Source organism: Dipteris shenzhenensis, chromosome 31 (assembly GCF_047967505.1).
Source record: "Dipteris shenzhenensis isolate YYH24624 ecotype China chromosome 31, Dip_SZ_1.0, whole genome shotgun sequence".
Classification (NCBI taxonomy): domain Eukaryota; kingdom Viridiplantae; phylum Streptophyta; class Polypodiopsida; order Gleicheniales; family Dipteridaceae; genus Dipteris; species Dipteris shenzhenensis.
This window is the reverse complement of record NC_141626.1, coordinates 6163500-6176214: the sequence shown is the minus strand read 5'-3', so window position 1 is coordinate 6176214 and position 12715 is coordinate 6163500.

The window sequence follows — 12715 nt, the reverse complement described above, 5'->3', positions numbered from 1 at the left end:
AATAGCTCAACAATTAGGTCACTAACCTTTGAAATTAGATTCATGCTATTTTAGAATTATATTAGATAAGAATCAAGTTACTTGTCATAATGGCTCTACTTAACTCAAAAATTTGTGAGTTTCGATTTATAAATCCAATGAGCATGATTCCAAGCCCAAGATTTTTTTATTTTCCATTAGCAAATTCCCAAGCCCAATACAAGATTAGTCTAGGCTAACCTAACCTTATCTAATAGCCTAGTTTAGAGTAGCCTTACCCAACCTAGTTTAGCGGGTGAGGAGAGGAGAGGAGAGGAGGAAGGGGAGGAAGATGGGAGCTTAGCAGGAGACAAAGGGAGGGAGGGGGGAACGGAGGGAGGAGATTGGGAGAGAGGCTATGAGGAGAGGAGGAAGGGAGGAGGTGAGTAAAAGAGGGGGAGGGAGGTGAGAGGAGAGGGGGACAAGGAGGAGGAAGGGGAGAAGAGGAGAGGAGAGGAGAAAGGGGGGAGAGGAGGAAGGGGAGGAGAGGAGGAAAGGGAGGAGAGGAGGGAGGAGGGAGCTGAGTGGGAGAGGAGAGGAGAGGAGAGGGGGAAGGGGAGGAGCAAAGAGGGAGAGGAGAGGAGAGGGAGAAGGGGAGGAGCTGAGCATGAGACGAGAGGAGCTAAGTAGGAGACGAGCAGGAAGGGGGAAGAGAGAGAAGAGGAGAAAGTGGCCGAGATGAACAAGAGAGGAGGGGAAAGGGGGAGCTGAGGAGGAAGGGGGGGGGCTCAGTGGGAGGGGAGAGGAGAGTGGGAAGGGGGAGGAGAGGAGGAAGGGGGGAGCTGAGTAGGAGAGGAGATGCAAAAATATGCATGGTGAAAATTGGTGAAATTAGAAAGCAGTCTTCCAATTTTTCTAATCCATGAGGATACAACAAGCTAAGCAATGGGAGTACTTGGGTGACGAGGGTCATGAGGTAGCTACGAAATGGGGTCAGAAGGTAGGCAATAAGCATACCTTGAGAACCCTTCACCTTTGCTAGGGGCTAGTGAAGGATCTACTTTCTCTAGAGTGTTTGTAGCTCTTCTTGTGGCTAAAATTGTTAATTGTTCCACCTTTAACATACAGGATCATCGAGTGTGTTCACTCTCTTGTGGGCTAAGGCATTCCCCCATGCCCTTGCCAAGTAACACACTAAAGCTTGTTCTATTAGGAATTTTTGTCAATGCCTTGTCAAAATGGTATATCAAAACTCCATGCATAAAGATACCTATCAAACAAGCAATAAAGATGCCACTAATTGGATACTATGGACAATGCCACTTGATGACCTTCACTAATACGATTCAGCAAGTTGAGCAACTAGATTGGCATCCCGCTTCAAGAAGTCAAACTGCAAAATCTTGGCAAGGCTGGTCCCTTTCAACCTCCCCTCAACCTCCTAAATGAACTAAGGAGAAGAAATTATCTTGATGTGAGACATAGGGCCATAGTTCACCATGGTTGCCTTGAGAAGGGAAGGTAGGCAACGAGCATACCTTGAGAACCTTCACCTTTGCTAGGAGCTGGTGAAGGCTTCGTTACTATTTTCTCCAAATGGTGTGCAGCTCTTCTTGTGGGGCTGACATTTTTAATTATTCAACCTTCAACATAAAGGATCAAGGACTGTGTTCACTCTCCTGTGGGCTAATCCATTCCCCCATGCCCCTAGATATGCCAAGTAGGACACAAAATCTCGTTCTTTCAAGAATTTTTGTCAATGCCTTGTTCGAATGGTATATCAAAACTCCATCCGCAAAAATAACTATTATATGAGCAATGAAGATACCACTAATTGGATATTGTGAGCCATGACATTGGATAACTTCTTGGACCACTAATACAACTCAGCAACTTGCGACCATTATTACAATTTAGCAAGTTGAGTGACTAGATTGGCATCTAGCTTCAAGAAGCAAACTGTATAATCTTGTCAAGGTTGGTTTCTTTCAACCTTCCCTCAACCTTCTCAATGAACTAAGGAGAAGAAATTATCTTGATGTGAGCCATAGGGCCAGAGTTCACCGTGGGTACCTTTTCTAGTCACTTGGACTTGTGTACCCCTCCCGTGCTTAACTCCAAGGGGTAAATTATCCCTATGTCTTCTCAAGCTTTCTTGTATTGTAATTTATAAGATGTGGGTTTTCCCTAGATCCTTGATTTTGGGTCCCGAATCCCAACCATCAGATCCTAGGTTCTAGGTTTTCGACCCTAGAATGCAAAACCTAGACCCCTTTGTTTTCTAGCTTTGACTCAGATTCACATGACTAAGGATTCAAATGCTCTTCTAGAACTGTGCCTTGGTGTGCAAAAGTGGTTTCCTTTGGCAGGGTTTCAATCTCTTGGAAGACGACATCCTAGCTGACCACCATCTTATTTGACTCTGGATCAAACAATTGTTACACCTTTGATTGTTTCTTGTAAACAATGACATTATGACTTTTGGTCTTAATACAATTTAGCAAGTTGAGCAAAGGTCTATGGACGATTACTTTGGGAACCTATTGCTGAAGATGTATAGACCTTTGTAGATGATCTAACATTGGCCACTTGACCACCACGGATCTAGATCCTCGAAAAGTGTTGGGTCCTTGGGTCCATGACATCGGCCGAGTTCATGAGTTATTGGGTCCACAGTTCCTTGAAAAATAGCAAGTCCATGAGGGACTGAATAACCTAGAAACTCAAGGAGCAAGAATGAGAGGACCAATAATTTTTTAAGGACTTAGGGACCCAACAATTTTAAGTCTGATAGCCTAGTAATAGAAGCATATATATGCTTGTGGTTGATCATTGAGGCTTCTAGCTCTGAACTCTTTACGTGGACTTAATAAGCCTCTGTGTGTGTGTGTGTGTGTGTGTGTGTGGCTAGCATGCACATAAGCATCAATGAATGTGCATGCACATGGGTGCTGAATGCCTACATGGGTGTTGAATGCATGCTCTCACAATCAAGGTTTGATGACATCATCAAGGGCCACCTTAGACACATCATTTTTCATTTCCATCCCCTCTTCCTTTCCCTTCCTTCCTCTCTGCTTGTTTTTAAAAGCTCATAGGATTTTTGCTCATGGGGGCTAAGCATCTAGGTGTTCTTTCCCATACCCTCCCCTTTTGCCCCTCCTTCCTTCTACCTCTAGTGTGTTGGCTTCTTTGTTCTACCTGGGAGTTGTGGAAGGTGCTGCAACACAAGAACATGGAATGCGAGCCAGCTCCCTTCTCCTAAAGTTGTTCCTCCCCACCATAGCCTCCCCTCCAGTCTACCTCCGCCTCCGCACCACTCCTCACCCGCCCCCTCGCGCCTCCTCCTCCCCTCGCGCTGCTCCTCCTCGCATCATGTTGCTCCGCCCCCTGTGCCTTATTTTGCCTCCCCCCTCGTGCCTCCATCTGCCCCCCCATGCCTTCTCCTTGTCCGCTCCTCGTGCCTCTTTCTGCCCCCTCCCCCCGCTCCTCTTCCTATCCCCCATGCCTTCTCCTCCACCCTCGCGCTTTCCCCTCTGCCCTCGCTTCTCCCCCGACTGCCCTGTCCTCCTTCTCCATCTGCTACCCCCCGCTCTACTCCCTTCCCCACCTGTCCCCCTTTCTCCCCCCCCGGGAGCTCTCTTCTCCTCCCTCGTCGGCTTATCTTCCCCCCCCCCTCGTTTTCTTCCTCCCCTCTTGCACCACTTCTTGCCGCCTCTGTTGGTGCTGGTCCCATCGCAGCCAGCCAAAGGCCTTTCTTTTAGATGGTCGAGTGCTTGGGTAGCCCTCACCCTTGTTTCTTGATCGTCTTTCTTTAATCATTATTCTTTTTCCCTTTTTCCACCCCTCCTCTTCTTTTCGTGCAGTTTCGGGTTGATTGGCTTACGCCTTGGAGAAAGTAAGATTGGTGGTAACACTTGTCTGGCCAAAAGGGCTCATATGGAAACACATAGCCATCAAGGTTATCCTTTCTCTAGACGACAAGCAACAGGTGCAACATGCAGTCCAGTCACTTTAGGACAAGGCAATTGTGGGAAGAATAGTGGGCCTCACTCCCACAAGGAGACAAGTGAGAGAGTGGATCCAGGTGAGCTTGACACTTGAGGTCACCATCTATGGAAGAGGTGTCTTCATCATCCAGTTGAGCTCTCCTACTACCACCTTGACACTTGTGGAGCAGAGCCCCATACATATTATTTAGTACTAAAAGGATAGCCTAAAAGGCTAAATACTACTAAGCATTTAGTACCATTTAGACTATCTAGCATTTAGTACTAATTAGTTTTTTGAACTATAATTTAGTATTTAGTACTATTCATCATTTAGTACTATTCAGCATTCAATACTATTTAGCATTTAATACTATTTATCATCTACTATTCAACACTCTAAGTGAGCAGTTAGTACTATTTAATATGTAGCATTTAGTACTATTTAGTAGTATCAGTAGTATTTAGTAGTATTTAGCGCTAGTTAGCACTTAGTACTATTTAGTATCCATAGTATTTAGTAGTATTTAGTATCACTACTATTTAGTAGTATTTAGCACTAGTTAGCAGTTAGTACTATTTAGTATTAGTAGTATTCCTTGGCCCACATCTCGTGTAGCTTTTCCCTTGGTACCATGGCTTCATAGTGGAGGACATGGACACACCATGTTCCCCAATTCTTGGTGATGCTCCGCTACTCGGGGTTGCCAAAGGAATACAGATCCATCCTCACTCCATTGGTAGAGCATTTGGCACGGTGCTAGAGTCCTTGCCAATTTCAAAATCTTCAGTGGTAGCAGGCGAGGGGGTCTCCACAATCAGATTGGTGGTTGAGAGCCCAGAGTCCCTCCCAAAGTTGTGATCCTCCTTGAGACCCTCAAAAGGGGTACACTTTGTCAGAGAGAGGAGATCTCTGGCTTCCTAGGATAGTGTCTTCATTGCAAATAAATGGGCCATCTAGCCCAAAACTGCCCTCGTGGTCAGGGACGGGCTCCTGCCCCCCACCCCTGTAGGACCAACACCCCTCCCGAAAGGAGCAGCAGGAGTCCCAAACCCCCTGGGTGACGCCTTCAGAGGGAAAGTGGACCCAGGTGGGAAAAAAGAAAAAGAAATGAATCAAATTGGCTCAAAAGCACCGCAACCAACAAACTAGAGGTGGGGAGAGAGACGGAGCAGGACGAGAGGCACCCACAGAGGAGTAGCCATAGGAGCCTCCGGTTGGAGACCCCCTCCCCCCCAATAGTAGGGACCACAGTGCAACCACGTGATCCTCCAATAGTGGAGGTACAATGACCACAGTCACCCTTGCATCAGCAACATGCCTCAGGAGCTCCTAACGTTGCGATGGTAGAAGCTGCAAAAGGGAGCCAGTAGCAGTTGAGGAGAAGGGGACCTAGAGCCTAGGTGTGCCTAATCAACAAACCCCTATTCCCCCCCACCCCCTCCCCCTCCAGACCCCTCTTCCTCTCCATGCCCTCCCCCTCCTCTCAAGCTCCCTCGTCCCCCTCCTCCCCCCCTCACCACTCCTACTATGGTCATGCTCACCACTCGTCCCCTCCCCCCACCTCCTTGCCTCCCCCCCTCCCTCCAACCTAGCTGGCCTCCCCCTCCATAGCAGCTTCTTCAGCCTTCCCCCCTTCCCACCCCTTATCATTCCTGCCTCAACTCCCCTGCTAGTAGGCAAGGGCACGATCGCATCCCCCTTCGCTTCCTCGGCCCAACGGCCTATCCCCCTGCCTTCTCAACCATCCCATTCCAAAGGGGATTCAAAAGGAAGGGGCCGTCCAACTGATCAGTAGCTCCCAAACTTCAGCCTAGGCACTCTCTCCCGAGAGACTTTTGGAGATTAGGGCCCTAGAATTACCTGGAGATCCCAAACTCCTATGCTCTGCCACTAGAGGTGATGCTCATGAACTTGCAGCCCTAAAAAGGGGGTTCGATCAGCATAATGGGCTCCCAGACACATCTCGTTTGGCGATTCAAGTTTGCCTCCACAAGGTTGGAGAGGTGGACCCCAGCAGTATTTGATGCTCTTATGGGGATCAGATCTCACGCATGATGGATGAGTGGATGGGTCCACTGGGACTAGATCTTTGGCATGCTCATGGTGCTGAAGTAAACTTCTAGTTGAGCTTCATGCAGGAGAAGTCGATCTATGGCTTGATAGTAGGGGTTATCAGCTGAGGCAAGGATTGACCCAGCACATTACTGGCCACTCCACAACTGTGCTGAGATGTTCGGAGTGGACGTCTCCGTCATGTTGCAATGGGCACATAAGATTGGCATAGAGCGAGCATAGAGCCGGTGTCCACCCTGGTACACCGTCGCACGGACATGGACTACTCACCCTCCAAACCCCCCTCAAAGTCACAAGAGGCAGCTTTTCTAGAACAAGAACCCACTCATAGGCAAGCCTTGTTTCCTATTTCGCTATCATCATGAGTTGGACCATAGTGAGTTGGAACATGCACGAGCTCCTCGACCATGCACATAGTCAGTCGTAGGACCTAATCCTTTGGCATGAGTTGTTGAGGACATTAGTAGGGCGAGTAGTGGACTTCCTTTTAATACAAGAGCACATGTTCTCAGCATCATACATCCAATGGCACCATCACCTTCTTCTCTGGATAGGCACGGAGGTGTGGTCTCCTAAGAGCAAAGGGGTCTGCATCTCAGTCTCCCAGGCTATGGCCCTAGAGGCCTACGATCAGGGTGAGCCTATGGTTATGAACAGTTTGGATGGGAGAGTCCAGGATCGAGATCCTGAACGTGTATGCCCCGACATGTAGACAGCACCGTCAGGCCTTCCGGTGGAGGCTGACAGAGTGTCTGCGAGATGTTGGCTCCTGGATCATTGGAAGAGACTTCAACAACCTAGAGTTTGGGGATGACAAGCAAGGGGGTGCCTCCTTTTTTGGGATGCCAGCATTAGAGCAAAGCACGTGGGAGTAGTTCATCTTCACGATCAGTGGTTGAGACTCATGAAGAGAGCCATAGTTAGCAGGGTATCTGGTAGCCTCCACTTCTCATTTGGCTGGAGGAGACATGATGGATTGCTTGAGATGCTAGATCGCTTCTACATTGGGGAATGGCCACTCCATAGAGGCGGCTCTACAAGGATTCTAGTAGGCACCATGATGTCATACCACTCTGTAGTAGTAATAGTCTACCTAGAGCAGCCCGATCTTCCCCAAAAGGGGGTCTGCATTCCAGAGGACCTCCTGCAGGTCCTCATTCTAGAGGACCTCCTCATTCTAGAGGACATCCTTTCATTCCATAGGACCCCATCGAGGTCTTCCCCAAAAGGGAGTCTGCATTCCAGAGGACCTCCTGCAGGATGAGGAGATTCAGTAGGTTATGGCATGTGAAGATAGTGGGAGAGAAGGAAGGAGTCTCACTTGCGGCTTTCTCACATACACAATGGGGGAATATATACAAAGGTGGAGGCTGAAAACAGTTTTCCTCTTCTTAGTTGTGAAAGCCAAAAGAACTCTAGTACAAAGAAATAGAAGAACCCTATATGTGGGTCTCAAACCAAACTCAGCTAACTAAGGTGGCATACTAATTGAGCCACGAACTAGAGTACATAAGGATAGCTGTCATCTAGCTATTATTCATGGGCAGTGTACCAACCGCATCTGCAGCTAACAAGTCGGTGACATAAATGCACAACGGTCACCCTGGCATATCACAAGTGGAGCTCGATATCTCAACACTCCCCCTCCAGCTCAGTCCAATTCCTGCACACCAAGCAGGTCTCTGAACTTGCGTAGCTTCTCTACGCCCAATGCCTTGGTGAATATGTCAGCTACTTGATCCTCTGTGCTGACATAAACTAGATCAATAAGACCTAGTAAAACTTTCTCCCACACATAGTGATAATGCACCTCAATGTGCTTTGTTCTAGCATGATAGACTGGGTTATTTGCCAAGTATATATTGCTCTTGTTGTCACAATAAATGACAACTGGCCCATCTGTAGATGGATGCATATCATAAAGTAGCTTATGCAACCAAGCTACCTCACATGCAGTCATTGCTGCACCCCTATACTCAGCCTCTATGCTCGACAAGGCAATTGTAGGCTGTGTCTTGCTGCTCCAAGTGATTGCACCACTCCCAAAAGAGAACACATATCCACTGGTAGATCGTCTATCAGAAATACTACCAGCCCAAGCATCAGTGTATCCATGCAACTGTATCTGAACCCCAGCCTCATAAAATAGTCCATACTACAATCTGGACTTCACATACCTGAGTATGCGTCTAGCTGCATCCAAATGCGGTTTCCTTGGAGCCTGCATAAACTGACTTACCAATCCAACAGCATAGCTCAAATCTGGCCTAGTAATAGTCATATAAATCAAACTTCCTACTATGCGTCTATACATAGTAGGGTCTTCCAGAAGCTCACCTACATCTGCGCTCAGCTTCACATTCTGCTCCAAAGGAATTGAAATAGGCTTATAGCCTGTCATCCCATATTTGGACAGCATGTCCAATCCATACTACCTCCGCAAGAGCCGTATCCCACTTGGTGATCTAATCACCTCAATGCCCAAGAAATAACGCAGCTCTCCCAAATCCTTCATCTCAAACTTCTGCTTCAATAGCATTTTCACATGAAGGATATCTTCATCACTATCACCTGTGATGATCAAATCATCAACATAAATGACAAGCAACATAATACCTTTCTCTGTTTTTCTCACATAAAGTGAGAAATCTGCCTTGGAAATCTGAAAGCCAATAGTGACAAGATACTGTCCTATCTTGTCAGACCATGCTCTAGGTGCTTGCTTCAAGCCATACAAGGCTTTCTTCAACTTGCAAACAAACTTAGGATGAACAACATGAACTTAACCTGGTGGCTGCTCCATAAAGACCTCTTCTTGCAAATCACCATGCAAGAAGGCATTCTTTACATCCATCTAATGTAAAGACCATCCCTTTGATGCAACCATAGCAATGGCTACTCTTACAGTTGCCATCCTTGCAACCAAACTAAATGTTTCTTCATAATCAATGCCATATGTCTGTGCATACCCCTTGACAACTAATCTTGCCTTGTATCTGTTCACAGAACCATCTGCATTGTGCTTGAACTTATAACACTTACAGCCAATTGCATTCTTGTCTTTAGGCAAAGGCACCAATTCCCATGTAGCATTTGCTTCCAAGGCATCCATTTCTTCATCCATGGCTTTCTCCCATTTTTCTTTTCCCATGGCTTCCTCAAAAGAAGTGGGTTCTGGTTCCTGTATCACTTTGACCATATAGGCATAGTGAATGGCTGTAAATCCATCATATTTCAGCCTATCCACAGGATACCTAGCTTTGGTAGACCTATGCAAAATAGGCTCACTTCCAGGTGCTCTCAAAACATCCCTGGTCTTCCTTACTCCAGGTGTAACAACAAAAGGAATACCCAACTTATCATCAATGCTCTGTTCTGAGCCACTGGATTCACCATCCACATAAGAGTGACCTGCATTCACATCAAACATGGGCTGATCTACCTTCTCTTTTCCTTTTCATGATACCTGCATACCACTATCTACATTGCTTTGAGAAGATTCTCCTGATCTCAATCTACCTGTCCATGGCAAAGTATGTGAACCACTGCTAGAGGACACTGCAGGTCCAGTAATATTTTGTGATTGCTGCTGTGAATTCTGTGCAGCACTACCATTTTGTGCATCTACATCATCAATCACATTTACTGGTTTATACCAGCTGCTCATCTCATCAAAAACAACATCTCTACTCACTGTAAACTTACGAGTAAAAGGGTTATAGCATCTATACCCTTTCTGCTACAGAGAATAACCAATAAAGATGCACTTCTTAGCTTTTGGATCCAACTTGGACCTCAACTCATCTGGCACATGAACATAGGCAATGCAACCAAAAATTTTCAAATGAGAAATATTTGGTTTACTACTAGTATACATCTCCTTTGGTGTCATGCCATTTATTGCTGCACTGGGAGTCTTGTTCATTATGTAAACTGTTGTAGCAACTGCTTCAGCCCAATAATAATCTGGTAGGTATTTTTCATTTAGCATGGCCCGAGATACCTCTCCAATATGCCTGTTTTTCCTTTTTACAAGTCCATTTTGCTGTGGGGTATGATTGCATGAATATTGCTGCTTTATGCCATGCTCCTACAGGAACCTTGCAAACTCATTTGAGAGGTACTCTCCCCCTCCATCTGACCTTAGGCATTTTATTTGCAGGCCTGTTTCTTTTTAAACCATAGCTTTAAAAGCTTTGAAATGCCCAAATACTTCACTTTTCTTTTTCATAAAACACACCCAAACTTTTCTGTTGTAGTCATCAATAAAAGTGACAAAATAATGACAGCCTCCAATAGATGTAGTTTTAGTAGTCCACACATTAGAGTGGATTAATTCCAATGGCTTCTTACTCTCTTGAACATGTCTAGGAAATGGTTTCCTTGCCTGTTTTCCAAATTGACAGGCTTCACATACCTTATGCATTTCTGCAACCTTGAATTTAGGCAATCCTGCAACAATATTTTGGGCCTGCATTGATTTAAGTCACTGTACATTAACATGACCAATGAGTTTATGCCAGATATCAATATCTGCAACTACACTGGTCCCATGTGCAAACATTGCTGCACTCAATTCAAGCATGTCCGCATCCAATGTAAACATCCTGCCCTTCTTCTTTCCTTTTGCTATCAAGCGACCGTTATTTTTCATATCCTCAACAAAGCATCCATGAGGATTAAATCTGACCTACAAGCCCTGCTCAACCATTTGACCAACAAAAACTAGGTTCTTGGTGATATTCAGGACATGAAATACATCAGACAGATATTTATTTTTCCCATCCTGCATAGACAAAGGAATTTTACCAATCTCCACAATAGGATGTGCAGTATCATCACCAGTCTCCACAAATCCTGGTCTTTCCATTTTCCTTGCATTCTACATCCATTCTGCATGACCTGTCATGTGGTTTGATGCACCTGAGTAAACATACCACACATCATTGCTTTCTTCTACACTTGTCACAGAATTGGTCATGTGCTGCACCATAAACAGATGCTCATTTCTGTCATCACCCTGTCTACTAGAAGATGCATAATTCCCTTGCTGCAATTTTCCATTCATGATATCATTCTGCTTTTTGTAGCAGTCTTTAGCCATATGACCCATTTTACCACAATAGTAGCATTCAACATTGCTGTTTGCATTTTGGCCTCTCTACCATCCACCACGACCTCTTTGGCTCCCCTGCCTCTAGAGTTACCACATCCTCCTCCATAGGACTGGTTTTCTTGAGTTTGCTGCATATTCTAATTTCTACCATGCCCTCCAGATCGGCCTCCTCTACCTCTGCCTCTACCTCTTCCAGCATTTGAGTAGAAGACAATTTCTTTTAAAGTTCCTCCTGAAGAAGATGCACCACCATTTCTCTACTCTTCAATAATTAGAAGAGCAAACAACTCTTCAAAATCAGGAAATTTTTCACGGACGGTAATGGATGTCTGGAACTGTGCATAATCCTTTCCTAGACCATTCAAGGTCACAGAAACTAAATCATCATCTTCCACTGGCGACCCAATGGAAGCAAGTGCATCTATAATTTTCTTCACCTTCATGTGGTAGTCATTGATGCTCATATTTTTTCTCTGCACATTGTGCAACTCCTGCTTGAGCTGCATTTTCCTGGCTTGCTTATTTGTGCTGTACATTTTTGCCAAAGTATCCCATGCCTCCTTTGGCATACTTGCATCCTGAATATGCACAATCATAGAATCTGAAATACTGATAAACAGCCAGTACATAAGTTTTCTGGCTCTCTCATGCCATCCTTTAAATGCCTACATTTCCTGTTGATTGGGAACATTAGGAAGAACTGGTTCTTCTTCATTTCCTGTAATGAACTCCCAATAGCCTTTTCCCATAAGGAAATTTATCATTCTAAACTTCCATGCTTGGAAGTTGTTCTTGTCAAGCTTTTCAGTGACAATCTATGAAAGAGTATTAGACGCCATTACAAAACACTGCAAAATATTTTGTCACTACAAAAAACACAGCTTCTACCTCACAAGGGCAAATCTGCAAAACTAACGAAAGTGGTATTTAACCACACTGTCACTTCCTAGTGATGATTTTGCATCAACAGGCAATAAGGATGATTCTGTAACTCCCAGTATCTCTGTGTACAGGCATACGATGCAATTTCTGTGGCAACTTTTCACTGACCTGCACAGTAATGGTCACACAGCAAAAACAGGGCCTTTTTCTCAGTGCTTGCGGAGAACTTCCACCTCCAAAATGGGCCCCGAAATGGCCTCGAATCAGAAAAATAAAGTCACTAAGGGCTTTGCCCCTTTCCCACAGCATATACTACCCTCTCGCCACACCTCTCGCCACACCGCGAAGGGCATCTCAATCTGAGACAATGCACTCTTGCACTTTCCGGCTGTGCTACCTGCAGAGATTTGCTCCCAAACTCGAAAAAGGAAAGTAACACTGGTCCTCTTACCAGGACACCTTGAACTTGGTTTGCTTTCTTGAGCTCCTTACCACGAACCAGGCTTTGATACCATGTGAAGATAGTGGGAGAGAAGTGTGGGGGTTAAAGGTCACTGTGCCTTTACCCCGGTTATGTACAATACTCAAACACATATATAAATGAATGAAAAAGAAGATTAGGGTGGTTCTGCACCCACCAAAACTTGTGTGGCTCTCAGTCTCTCTCTCTCTCTCCTTCTTCTGTTCTTGCTT